Source organism: Dreissena polymorpha, chromosome 9 (assembly GCF_020536995.1).
Source record: "Dreissena polymorpha isolate Duluth1 chromosome 9, UMN_Dpol_1.0, whole genome shotgun sequence".
Lineage (NCBI taxonomy): Eukaryota > Metazoa > Mollusca > Bivalvia > Myida > Dreissenidae > Dreissena > Dreissena polymorpha.
This window is the reverse complement of record NC_068363.1, coordinates 68,182,193-68,195,444: the sequence shown is the minus strand read 5'-3', so window position 1 is coordinate 68,195,444 and position 13,252 is coordinate 68,182,193. Positions and strand designations below refer to the sequence as shown.

General features: G+C 35.8%; 1 long non-coding RNA gene across 1 annotated transcript in view; it reads left to right on the top strand.

Annotated features, from left to right (window-relative positions):
• The window catches only part of LOC127844344 (uncharacterized), a 66,781-nt gene that overhangs the window by 52,200 nt on the left and 1,329 nt on the right, over positions 1-13,252 (top strand). The window lies entirely within an intron of this gene.

Sequence of the window (13,252 nt, the reverse complement as noted above, 5' to 3'; positions counted from 1 at the left end):
CAATGTACAAGCACAGTCACACAATTTATATAACAAAATATACATTTACAAGCAAACATTTACAGACAATATACAGCCACACTAACAAAATACAACATAATTACATAATAATATTGTTAATTATGTGAATTCTTTTTTTATTAAATCAAAATGGAGTACGACATTAAACATGTATGAAGTTTTTTTATTTTCTTTATTACAAAATAGACATAATTTCAATTAATTTCAATTACATAATAATATTGTTAAACATCTTTATTACAAAATATACATAATTTATTACAAAATATACATAATTTCAATTAATTTCAATTACATAATAATATTGTTAAACATGTGAAATCTATTTTCTATTAAATCAAAATGGAGTACGACACAAAACATGTATGAACTTTTTTATTTTCTTTATTACAAAATATACATTTACAAGAAAGATTACAGACAATATACAGTCAACGTGACAAAATACAACATAATTTAAACCACATAATAAAATATATATGTACATTACGCCAGCACAACGCCGTACACTTGACCGACCTTGGCCAGGAACTCGGAGGTGGTGCATTCTTTCGACTCATACTTGTCCCAGAGGGACACCAGGGACTTCAGGACCTTTGCAGATCGCGTTGTGGTGTCGTCGTCGTCGTTAACCTGGGGAACTGTGGCCTATGTAGAAATTGTGCCGTGTGAACACGACATGCACTACCAAAATTTCGTTCTTCAGGTCTAAGTGATTATTTTTGAACCAACGATGATATTCTTATATTACTAGTATTAAATCTTAAGAACTATAAAATCGCGGTCGCCATAGACACTAAGTACTGGTTTATCACAGGAAACGGACTCGAGAGTGACTCAATCGGCCTTCGGTGCAAGTGAGCTAACATAAACAGGTTTAAACTAAATATCAAGTCAAAACATGCTCAAAAGCCTCGTCAGATTATAAAAATAATATCACTTACTCTTATCTCTAGTGCAGGCTTTTCGTTGTCGATGGCCTCTGCGTCTCTGCATGGACGCCACACATACGTTACTTCACCGAAACGTCTAAGAGGACTAGCCTCGTCATAATAATGTACTAAACAAGCTACAAACAGATCCTCATATAATAAATTATGTACTTAATTATATATGTTAAATATATTGAATATTTGTCTTTAAGCAGTCACTAATCCATATGCGCTCGTATATTGTATTTTATTTATTTTATTGTTTTACATAGTAATTAAGAATAACGTTGTATTAAACATTATATATATTGTGTATGTTACATTTTTGAAGACATTGACTGACTATGTTATACGATAATAACAATGCTCATGGGCCATTTGACCTAACGCATTGTAGATATGTGTTGTATCGGATTTGAATAAAACGTTCTTCGTCCTCTTCCATAAATAGTTTACTTACCTGTGCCACATTTGCGATGTTGCCATCGGTTGCACCAGTCGCACTCTACTGCGTGCTGGCGGGGCCGCCTTGATGACCGCATACTACACAAGGATAGGAGGCCATACCACAACACTCACACAATGTCAACACACAATAAATTAACACTCGTGAAGAAATACGTATAATTTACACGATTTAAAAACACTGTATTTCAAACGCCAAATAAATTTCTCAATAATTCTGGATCTTATATAGAACAGAACAGATCTTTATTACTACCAGGTATACATAGATACAACATGGGGAAATATTATCAAATACATTTAATAAATAAGACATATATAAGGTTCCAGTCTCAATATTAAACAATAATTTATTGATTTTATGAATGTTAATCGGTTAGTTAAGTTAGTGGGGTAGGGGGAAGTCATTTAGAAAACATGTATTAGTACAGCATTTTCAGGGCTTGTACAGAATATAAGTGAATTACACAATAACGAGTACATTGAATCGGCATTCGGGCTCAAATATGAGTCACATATTGAAGAAAATAACAAATAATGAAATAGGATGAACTTATGGCTAATAAAATAAACAAGACATAGCAAACAACAACAAAGCAAAACACAATATATTAAAGAACAGCGAAAAAAGTTGTGGGTACGCGCCTGTGTAGTGCAGTTGCAGGCGGAGGTAGGGGAGGTGGTGGCTTTAAAGCGTAAGCTTGGCGGTGCAACTGCACATGCCGAAATGTTACTGGAAAAGAATTAGGAAGCATTCTGATTGGATTAACAGATCACATGACTTTTACCTATACAATGATTGGCTGATGCCTAAGCGTGTAAGGTTACCCTGCACTAATTTAGCATGAAAACAAAGGTATTGAAGATAACTTATACTAAACAAGAATAATTATCACAATGACATAAAAAATGTGTGCAAAAACTTGGTTTTACTGCCTCGTTTCGGATAGACACGCTTTGTGTAGGCTAATCCGTTTGCATGGATGAGTGATTATGGGCGCATGTGTTCAAGAGGAGACGGATTAAATGGAGGTTATTGGAGACTGTAATGATGTTTTACAATATGTTTTAACGTAGATTAAACAGCAGCAGGGTTTTCATGATGTTTATAAATATTGTAATTAGAAAAACAATTATTACACCTATGTTAAGTTTTGCTTTGCTTGAAATCACGTTATTGTATAGTAAACGTGGCTCACAACATGTGCATTGTACCACAGGGTCGAGTCTCGATTTCCTACCATATACTATAGTATACACAGTATACAGTCGAAACCCGATGGCTCGAACTCGCTTGGCTCGAATTTCCGGTTCGCTCGAATTCTCGTCAAAGCACCTATTTATTTATTTTTGCTATATATCCATATAAAATTGTGTCAGAAGGCGCGAATTCGCGATGCTCGAATTATCGGATGGCTCGAACTGTTTTCACAGTCCCGGTCACAATTTTCACACGTTCTTTTGTTCGGATGGCTCGAACTCGCTTCGGGACGCATAGACTATTAATCGATTAGGAACAGAACAGAACATGTCATCGACTCAATAGTTAATTGATTTGAATAAAAGTTAAGGCTAGAATATATTTCACCAAGCCGTGGCATGTCAATGTTGCTAAAGAATTGGGCTGATTGGTCAAGTTGCCAAGGGGGGGGGGGGGGGGGGTGATTTGGTGTTTTTTGTGAGTCTGATTTTGACACATGGGGCAGAGTCAGGTCAATTTCCCAAGATAAAGCATTATGTTCATCAGAATACAGTGGGTCATCCTCTATAATTTTAAAGTTGTTTATAAATCTAAAACTTTCAGCTGTTGCTAACACATAATCAACGAGATAGATCGTGTTGCCATAAGAGATGTTCAGTATTAATTTGAAGTCAATTGGTGAATAAATGAAGTTATGTAAAAAGAAAATTTTGGGTACCAAAACAAATTTGGGTACGAACATTTTGGGTACGAACATTTTTTGCAAAAAATAATTTGGGTACAAAAAAAAATTGGGGTACAAAAAAAAATTTGGGTTACAAAAAAATGTGGGTAAAAAAAAAATTGGGAACGAAAAAAAAATTGGGTGCGACCAAAAATTTGAGTACGAAAAAAATGTAAACGAAATAATATTTGGGTACGAAAAGAATTTAGGTACGAAAAAAAATTGGGTATTAAACAAAAATTGGTACGAAAAAAATTTGGGTACGAAAAAATATAAGTACGAAAAAAAAATGGGTACGAAAAAAAAATTGGGTACAAACAATTTGGATACGAAAAAATAAGTGGGTACAAAAAAAATGTGGGTACGAAAAAAAATGTTGGCTACAAAAAAATGTGGGTATGAAACAAAATTGGGTACGAAAAAAAAATTGGATACGATAAAAAATTGGGTACGAAAAAAAAATGTGGGTACGAAAAAAATGTGGGTAGGAACATAAATTTTGGGTAAGAAAAAAAAATTGCGGGTACGGGGAAGTAGTACCCGTGGACCTCTCGATAAATTTGAAAGAAGACGGGAACCAAGCTGCCTTTACCTTTATCAATGGCCCTGGGTGGGTAATGTGGACATGAATGGTCGAGATAGACCGTGTTGTCATAAGAGATGTTCAGTATTAATATGAAGTCAATTGGTGAATAAATGAAGAAGTTATGTTAAAACAAAATTTTGGGTGGGCGTAGTTGTCAACTATCTCCTCCTACACTATTAGCACTACATCCTTGAAACTTACACACAAGGTGTCCAGGACAGACGGACGGTCGGATAGACGGCGGAGATAACCACATAATTCCCCCGCTCAGATTTGGAGCGTGAGGATAATCAATGATCAAAGTATTGACAGTACTGGTGTGACGATGCTTTTGAAGAGCATGGAAATAAAAGCATCAATTTAAGTTTATCTACATCACCACAATTGTGTAGGTGGGTACGAAAACAAATTGGGTACGAAAATTGTGGGTACGAAAAAAATATGCCAAAAAAATTAGGGTACGAAAAAAATAGGGTACGAAAAAAAATTGGGTACGAACAAAAATGGGTACAAAAAAAGTTGGGTAGGAAAAAAAAATTCGGTACAAAAAATATTTGGGTACGAAAAGAAATTGGGTACGAAAAAAAAAATTGTGTACGAAAAAAAATTTGGGTACGAAAAAAAAAATAGGTAAAAAAAATAATTATGGTACGAACAAAAATTGGGTACAAAAAATTTTGGGTACGAAACAAAATTTGGGGGTACGGGGAAATTGGGGTACGAACACAAATTTGGGATCGAAAAAAAATTACGAAAAAAAAATATTGGGAAGGAAAAAAAATTGGGTACGAAAAAAAATTGGGGTACGGGAAATAGTACCCGTAGACCTCTCGATAAATTTGAAAGAGGACGGGAACTAAGCTGCCTTTACCTTTATTAATGGCCCTGGGGTGGGTAATGTGGACATGGATGGTCGAGATAGACCGTGTTGTCATAAAAGATGTTCAGTATACATTGGAAGTCAATTGGTGAATAATTGCAGAAGTTATGCTAAAACAAAATTGTGTGCTCCACCCCAACCCCCATCGGCCTCTTTCTCCTCCTACACTATTAGCACAAGAACACTGAAACTTACACACATGGTAGCTATTAGCATATGTGCGACGGTGCACTATTTGGAATTTTGATCTGACCCCTGGGTCAAAAGTTATCATTTGCTTCGCATGTTGTTTAAAATGTTTGCTTAAAGAAATTTCTGTGAAAAGTATTCTAATTATAGAAATTAATATTCTAGATACCCCTAATTTTGGAAATAAATTGATCCAATTTAGAAGGATGGGAGAGTCCACTAGGCATAAATGGGTAAAATACTATACTTTGTCGCACGATTTAATACTAGAATGTTTCTTATGATTTGAAAATACAATGCGGCATATAATGTGAGTACATCGATACTATCTCAGTTGAACTTTTAGACATAATTATTATTATATATAATGTTGTTGTTGTGTTGAACAAATGCTTTTAAAACCACACTTGATTCACTTGGTTTCTGTAATTTATGGTTGCATCAAAATCACGAAATCGATTACCGGTACATTTGTATGATAAAACAAAGAGTACGTGATGTTTACATTCAAGCTTGGTTGGAATGTATACAGTCTCAAAGTAAGCTTAAATATTATAACATATTCAAGAAAGAATTTTGTTTTGAAACCTTATGAAAAACATAGAATTGCATTGAGTAGATTCCGACTTTGTTCGCATATGTTAGAAGTAGAAAGAGGAAGATTTTATAATATTAACGTCAATGATCGAAAGTGTAAAGTGTGTACTACTGGTATGATTGAATCTGAATGTCATTTTCTATGTATTTGTCCATTTTATAGAGATCTTAAGTCAAAATACGACATAAGACTGTCATATAACACATTGATTTATTTTGAAAAAAAAATATGTCAACAAAGTCTATTAAACGTACCCGTTAAGTATTCAAATTTATCTATTGTGTAATGTTAAAACGAAAATATGTAATTGATTCTTCTGTTGCTTTCTTGTTGTTTAAAATTCGTTCACACTATATATAATTGTGTAATTTTGTTACGACATGTTCCTGTTTCTTTAGCTTTTTTTTGGTTTTACTTGTATCACCTATCGACATAAATTGTATGAATGATTTACTTTCCTTAACTTGTGGAATAATAATAATCAATATTACATACCATAATTTTCTGTAAAGCCGAACTATGTATATGTTTTTATGATAAGATTAATTTTGAAAAAGAAAGAATGTATTGCTGATTATGCGAATAAATAAATCACACAACCCACATTCATAACTTTAATAGTAATTAAGACAATAACACATCTTTATAATATAGATAATGGCTATGGACCCCAAAATACACTCTGTACAAACGTGAAGTATAGAAAAGTATTACAAACAAACTTATAACGTAAGCTGTAATTCATAAATTTAAAATATCATCCTCATAATAACATAAAATGAGACTCATGACACTTATTACTATTCTTCAAAGTCGGAAAACAACGAAGTATGAACATTACAATTATCCCATATTATCAGACCCACGGTTCCATACGCCACAACATAAGAACGTTTAGACCTCAGAACTAGTCACTGCCACGTGACCCATGTTGCCGACAAGTTGGTTCCCACGCTGGACGAGTGCATCTAGACGGTGGGGAGCCGGAAGTCGGACACATCGAAGATCTCGCTCATCCTCATGGTTGGGGGCTTCTCAGAGTCCAAGTATATGCAGAAGGGCGTCCAGCAAAGGTAGCGACAAATTCACGTTGTACCTGAGTCGCGTTATAAGCAAACTGGGCTTAATGCGTGCTGAACAGAGACCACACTTTCCGCCCAAACTGGACTTTCGCCAAGAAAATCTTTTAAACAAAACATACAGCATGTGTGAAAAATGTCGTGCTTGATTATTCTGTGCTGACTTTTCCCCGAACCAGACTCATTTTAAAACGATACATGAAAGTGTATGATTTAGTATTCACCACTAGTCTAACAACTGAGCGTTTTTGTTTAGATTTTTGCATGTGCTTAAAGTGCCGTCCCAGATTAGCCTGTGCAGTCTGCTCGCGTTAATCAGGGACGACTCTCTCGGCTGTTATGAGATTTTTCGTTTAAAGAAGTCTCTTCTAAACGAAAATCCAGTTTTGGCGTCAAGTGTCGTCCATGATAAGCCTGTGCGGACTGCACATGCTAATCTGTGACGATACTTTACTTACATGCATTAAGCCCAGTTTTCCCATAACACGGCTCAATTAATAAATATTGCAAATGTATTGTTGCGGATCGTTCATTAAAGAACGGCTAGACGTTCTGAATTGTAGAAATAAGAAAGAAAGAGCGGGTATCGGGTTGGTCGAGTTTTATCATATATACTTAGTTAAGTTTTATTTCATAATATGTGGTAAATGAGTGATAATTTCACTGTAATCTTATCTAGCTTTGGTGAAGTGATAAGGTTTCATCATGTCACTCTGTCTTGGTGTCAAATGTGTTTTTTACTATTTGTTTATTTTTGTTTTAAAATATGTTAGTTTCTTCCTCGTGTGTGTTAAATTGCACATGTTAATTATTAAAAGAAAAAAAATGAAAGTATCTTAAAACAAAATCAACGAAAACGTCATGTGTGTAGTTGACATCATATTCATGACGTATACGTACTAAAAATGATGCAAATCTCATTAAAAAAAAATATTTTTATATTGTTTGTACGATAGCATAAAAAATCGTCACTCATGACTCGGCCTTTCGTGAAAGTATGTTGTATATGATCACACATGAAATGATACTGCGATCTTACACTAAAATAAACGAATATACTCTACTGCATGTTACTGTTTTTATAACACTTTGTGTAAACATCTTTAAATTGTATGAGTACCCATTAGAGTTCTTGCTTTTGTAGTTGCACTTTTGTCGTTGTTGCTTTACTAATAAAATTCACCTGTAAAATTATATTTAATTTTCGAATTCTATACTTAAAATGTTCGTTTTGGGCCAATTGACATGACGCCTTATCAGTGATCGCTCCGCCCACTTAATCACGTGGCTCAGCGGGAAGAAAACCTAGACAAGCTTACACCAAAATGGCTTCTTTGCCTTTAGAAGGCATATAGATTTACGCGATATTCCGGATGATTTTATGGACTTGTTTAACACCATATTACACTTGTAAAGGGGTTGATGCCATTTAGTTATTCTGCAAATGCAAAAAATGTACGATTAAAGAGAACATCAGCTATTTATAACGGGTAAATCGGTACATTAAACACGCTCTCAAACGCATGCGCGCTTACCGAAATCGAACCCATTATTACGTGTAATGGTGGTATTTGCAATAAATTAACACTTCACCGGTATTTACCCGTGTTATTAACAAAATTATAACCGAAACATTCCCCCCTACCCGTGTATTTGACACGAAATAGCGCTTTATAACTGGGAATTCGGTGAAGTTTTACGCGCTTTCTGACGCCGGGTGGGTACCTCAATCCCACATGTTATTGCGTATAAAAGTGATATTAATAATATTAAACATTGCTTATGGGACATTTATCAATCACTATAATTGAAAGTGCAAGACAACACAATAAGTTTGGTCATTGTCATATATAAAGTAGCGCTGTATGAAGGGGAATTCAGTAAAGCTACCTGTATCAGACGATGGCGCTGCTACCGACTTCTCCAAAGTTCGGCATTTATTGGTTATATCAGTAATAATAAATCTTATTATGTGGCATTTATCGATTCGATTCTAGTAAAATAGAAACATATTATCGTTTTCACTTGTTTCTGACACACACAAAACTCGATTTATAACGGGGATGTCGTTAAGTTACGCAAAGTTGGTACCAATCTTCTCTATTATACTACAAGCACACGTGATATAATTCATACTTAAAAATGCGTGGTTATTTCTAACATAACATTTCCAGTTTTTTAAATAAATAAATGCTCCATAAGGGTGATCTCGGTAATTCTACACATTGAAGCTTCCACTTGCTCTTGTCAAGACCGCATTTCCGCGTTTGAAATGGTATATATTTAATTAATCTAACGTATGGATATCGAATGTCAGAGTTACATAAAACCTATTCACACCGTTTTTGCCTTATTTCATTTCCGCTTTTTTTTCGAACAAATCAAACGAAACTCGTTGAAAAAAATTAGAACTAGGCATTCGATCTCAAAGGTGGATTAAAAGCGTTCATTGGTGACATCACAAGTCTGCACATGTGTAGATACCGTTTTTAATATAATATATCACGTGTCACCTTCTAATAACATGTATAATGGCAATAAAGTGCATTACTATCAGAGTGATAAAACACAGCACAAATTAGGCTTCATGCTGGGTTTTATTTCTCTTTAAGTAATGCAGATGAACCTCGCTTCTGTATATTAATGACCTAGTAACTGATAAAACTATTTTTAAAAAACGTGAAATATTATGTGACAATCAGATCGATAACATAAACTATTAAAATCTGCTAGTATATCCGATAAAAATATAGTATAATTGTCTTTGATAGTGTTGACATTCAGTTGTTCGTGGTGACGACCGCATGCATTTATACATCTCTTACACTTCTCAAGTTCTCTTTTCGGCTTTGGAAACGATATAAATTAAATGTCAACAACTAATCTTTCAGGATATCGATTGCCCGAGTTACATAGTCCCCATCGACACCGTTTAACCATTTTTAATAGTTTTTTTAAAGAGGAAAACAAAAGAAACTCGTAGGAATAAAAGTGAACCTAAACATGTAGCTTGCCTAGAAAATGGCGGACAGGTCGTTGCTAACGAGTGCGCCCGATTAATCGATCGCTGATTGGTGGATCAATTCTAGTGGGCGGAGCGATCATAGATAAGGCGTCATGTCAATTTCAGGTATGACGACCGGGACGGACTCCGCGTGCTGATACCGGAAGAGGCAGGGCTTTCCGTGCTAATTTGGTCGCAAACCAGAAAATATCACATCTAGGTTAGGGTTCATCGTATAAATGAGTCGTGTTCTGTGAAAATTGAGTTTAAAGCATGTGCGTAAAGTGTCGTCCCAGATTAGCCTGTGCAGTCCGTACAGGCTTATCAGGGACGACACTTTCCGCTTGATTTTTCGTTTAAATGAAGTCTCTTCTTAGCAAAAATTTAATTTAGGCGGAAAGTGTCGTCCCTGATTAGCCTGTGCGGACTGCACAGGCTAATCTGGGATGACACTTTACACACATGCATTAAGCCCAGTTTTCTCAGAACACGACTCATATGTAACACTTAGAAGGCTATAAGTTACTTTGACGGTTTTGTAGGTTGCACTGCAAATGCGATGTCATAATCGGTCGGAACTAGAAACATAATGTATTGCCCTTTGATACACCGAGTTGTTCTGATTTGCCTGCATTTACTAAGAGAACAGTACCATACAAAATTATGGCAGGATTGGCTTTCCATAGGTAAGCATAAATCCGGACGGGTCGGCACAATAAATCGAAACGGTCGTCAACTGTTTGTAATAACATAAATGGAGAATCGTTGTGTATGCTCCTGGCCACTTAGTGTCAACTTTTCTTATTTTAAGTATACATGTATACGTGAAATTTTGTTGCTTAGTAACAGATCCAGTCCGCGTTCTTCTGGTTCTTTAGTTACGTACCTACTTCCATTTAAATGCTCAATCTTTAGACGCTTAGTTAACAATCTATTTTCGATTAGATAATACATATCGTATATTACATATTTAAAAAGACATATTTGATAGTCTTCCGTTGGTTAATTAAAGCAAACTTTATGTATGTAGCGGTATACAATGACAGTATATTGTAATCTACATCAAAATTTAATTCCAGAGCTTTGCGTTACACATACGGGGCGGAGGTAACGCCGCCATTCGATCCGAAAATCCACGACGAAAGCAAGCGCACCAAGGACGGGAAGCGCGGCAATAACGTCTTCAAACCGTTCCTGGAGCGCGAGAAAGAAATGCAGCAAGGCTACAAACTGGAAACCATCTATCACACTACCTCTATCACACTACCGCGCCTCACCAGAAAACGATAAAACCGAAGATCTTCGCGACTGAAAAGGAAGTCAAGTATACTACGGACGAAGGCTGTACTTTCGTTGGGACTATGACCATGACGTTAAACACACCGCGCGCGGAATTGCAGGACCTTGCAGTGACTTACATTTTTGGCGGGACGGAAATCAAGATGATTGGTGAGGAAGTGCTCACAAAATACCAGTGTGAGACGGTGCATATGCCAGCGAGCATACTTTCCATCCTTACCAATGACCCTTTCAACATTAAGCTAATCCTCGCATCATGTGTCAACAGTTTTGTATGCCCCCGAAGGAGGGCATATAGTGATCGGACTGTCCGTCCGTCCGTCCGTCCGTCTGTCCGTCTTTCCGCCACACTTTGCGTTTAGGTTTCGAAAAATGCTCATAATTTTTATGTCCCTTGAGATGTAACCTTCATATTTGGTATGCATGTGTATATAGACGAGGCCTTTCCATACGCACAAAAATGTTGACCCCTGTGACCTTGACGTTGAACTTAGGGTCCGCGTTTAGGTTTCGAAATCTGTGTTTAGGTTTCGAAAAATGCTCATAACTTTTATGTTCTTTGAGAAATAACCTTCATATGTGGTTTGCATGTGTATATTGACAAGGCCTTTCCATACGCACACAAAATTTTGACCCCTGTGACCTTGACGTTGAACTTAGGGTCCGCGTTAAGGTTTCAAAATCTACGTTTAGGTTTCGAAAAATGCTCATAACTTATATGTTCCTTGAGATATAACGTTCATATTTAATATGCATGTGCATATGGACAAGGCCTTTCCATACGCACACAAATGTTGACCCCTGTGATCTTGACCTTGAACTAAGGGTCTGCGTTTAGGTTTCAAAATCTGCGTTAAGGTTTCTAAAAATTCTCATAACTTCTATGTCCCTTGAGATATAACCTTCATATTTGATATGCATGTGTATATGGACACGACTTTTACATACGCACAACAATTTTGACCCCTGCGACCTTGACCTTTAACTTAGGGTCCGCGTTTAGGTTTCGAAATCTGCGTTTAGGTTTCGAAAAATGCTCATAACTTCTATGTCCCTTGAGATATAACCTTCATATTTGGTATGCATGTGTATATAGACAAGGCCTTTCCATACGCACAAAAATTTTGACCCCTGTGACCTTGACCTTGAACTTAGGGTCCGCGTTTAGGTTTCGAAATCTGCGTTTAGGTTTCGAAAAATGCTCATAACTTCTATCAAAGCGTTTATAGGGGGCATATGTCATCCTATGGTGACAGCTCTTGTTTACGTTGTGTAATGAATCAACTAATTAATGAAGTTTACGAACAAACTCATAGTCCATCATTCATTATTTGGACTGCCCATAAGGTATCTATTATCAAACACAAAAATGTCAGCGGAAAGTAAATTTGCAACAGTTCTATAGAAACGATCGCTTATGATCATGAGCTAAATGAGAATGAGACGACTAGTATTGGTGACAATTAGGAAGGGCAAGTTTTTGGTCGGGCAAATAGCGAGGTGGCACACGTCCGGAAACACTTAACCTTTGGTTTGCCGTGTCAAGCTAAATATATTGCAGTTTTTGGCTCAGCAGGGGGGAGCGAACCTGTGAGGAGTTATGTAAACGACTTACATATTCCGACCGAGATGGAATTATCAAATTAGATGGAATGTGTTTGTTTAACGTTTAGTTGATGTTGTTCAAGAAAAGATATTAATTGATTCCAAATAGGCTGGATGTGTTTGCACTCCCAAAAAAGATGTTCTATAGTTTCAATGTTTTCACTGCAGAAGTCACACAGATTTGAGTCAGATAATTTGCATTTAAAGAGATATTTATTTGTAGCTATAATTCTTTGGATGTATTTATATTGAAAATTTCTCAATGTGCTTTCAATAGTTGCTTTATATGGCATGGTAAATATGTGTTTCCAATTCAGTTCATTTTCTCCAAAAAGGACTTGCCATTTATTTTGGATTTTGGAGTTTTCTGCAGGGTTTTTAATTTGTAGTGTGTAAAATATTTTATTTGTTTTTTCTTCCAAGTATGTTTTCTACAAATGTTGTTTGAGTACATGGTGTATTATCTGTATTGATTTCAGATTTAATATGTATGGGTATGCTTTTGATTAGTGTGTAGTACTTCAGATAACTATTTGAAGGTATTCCGTATATGTAGCATATATTATCAAAAGAGTAGAAATCCTTAATTCTGTAGTCATATAATTGGTCGACATATTAAATGCTTCGTTCAAACCAGTCTTTATAGAAAAACGTCTTATTGTTTGAAGT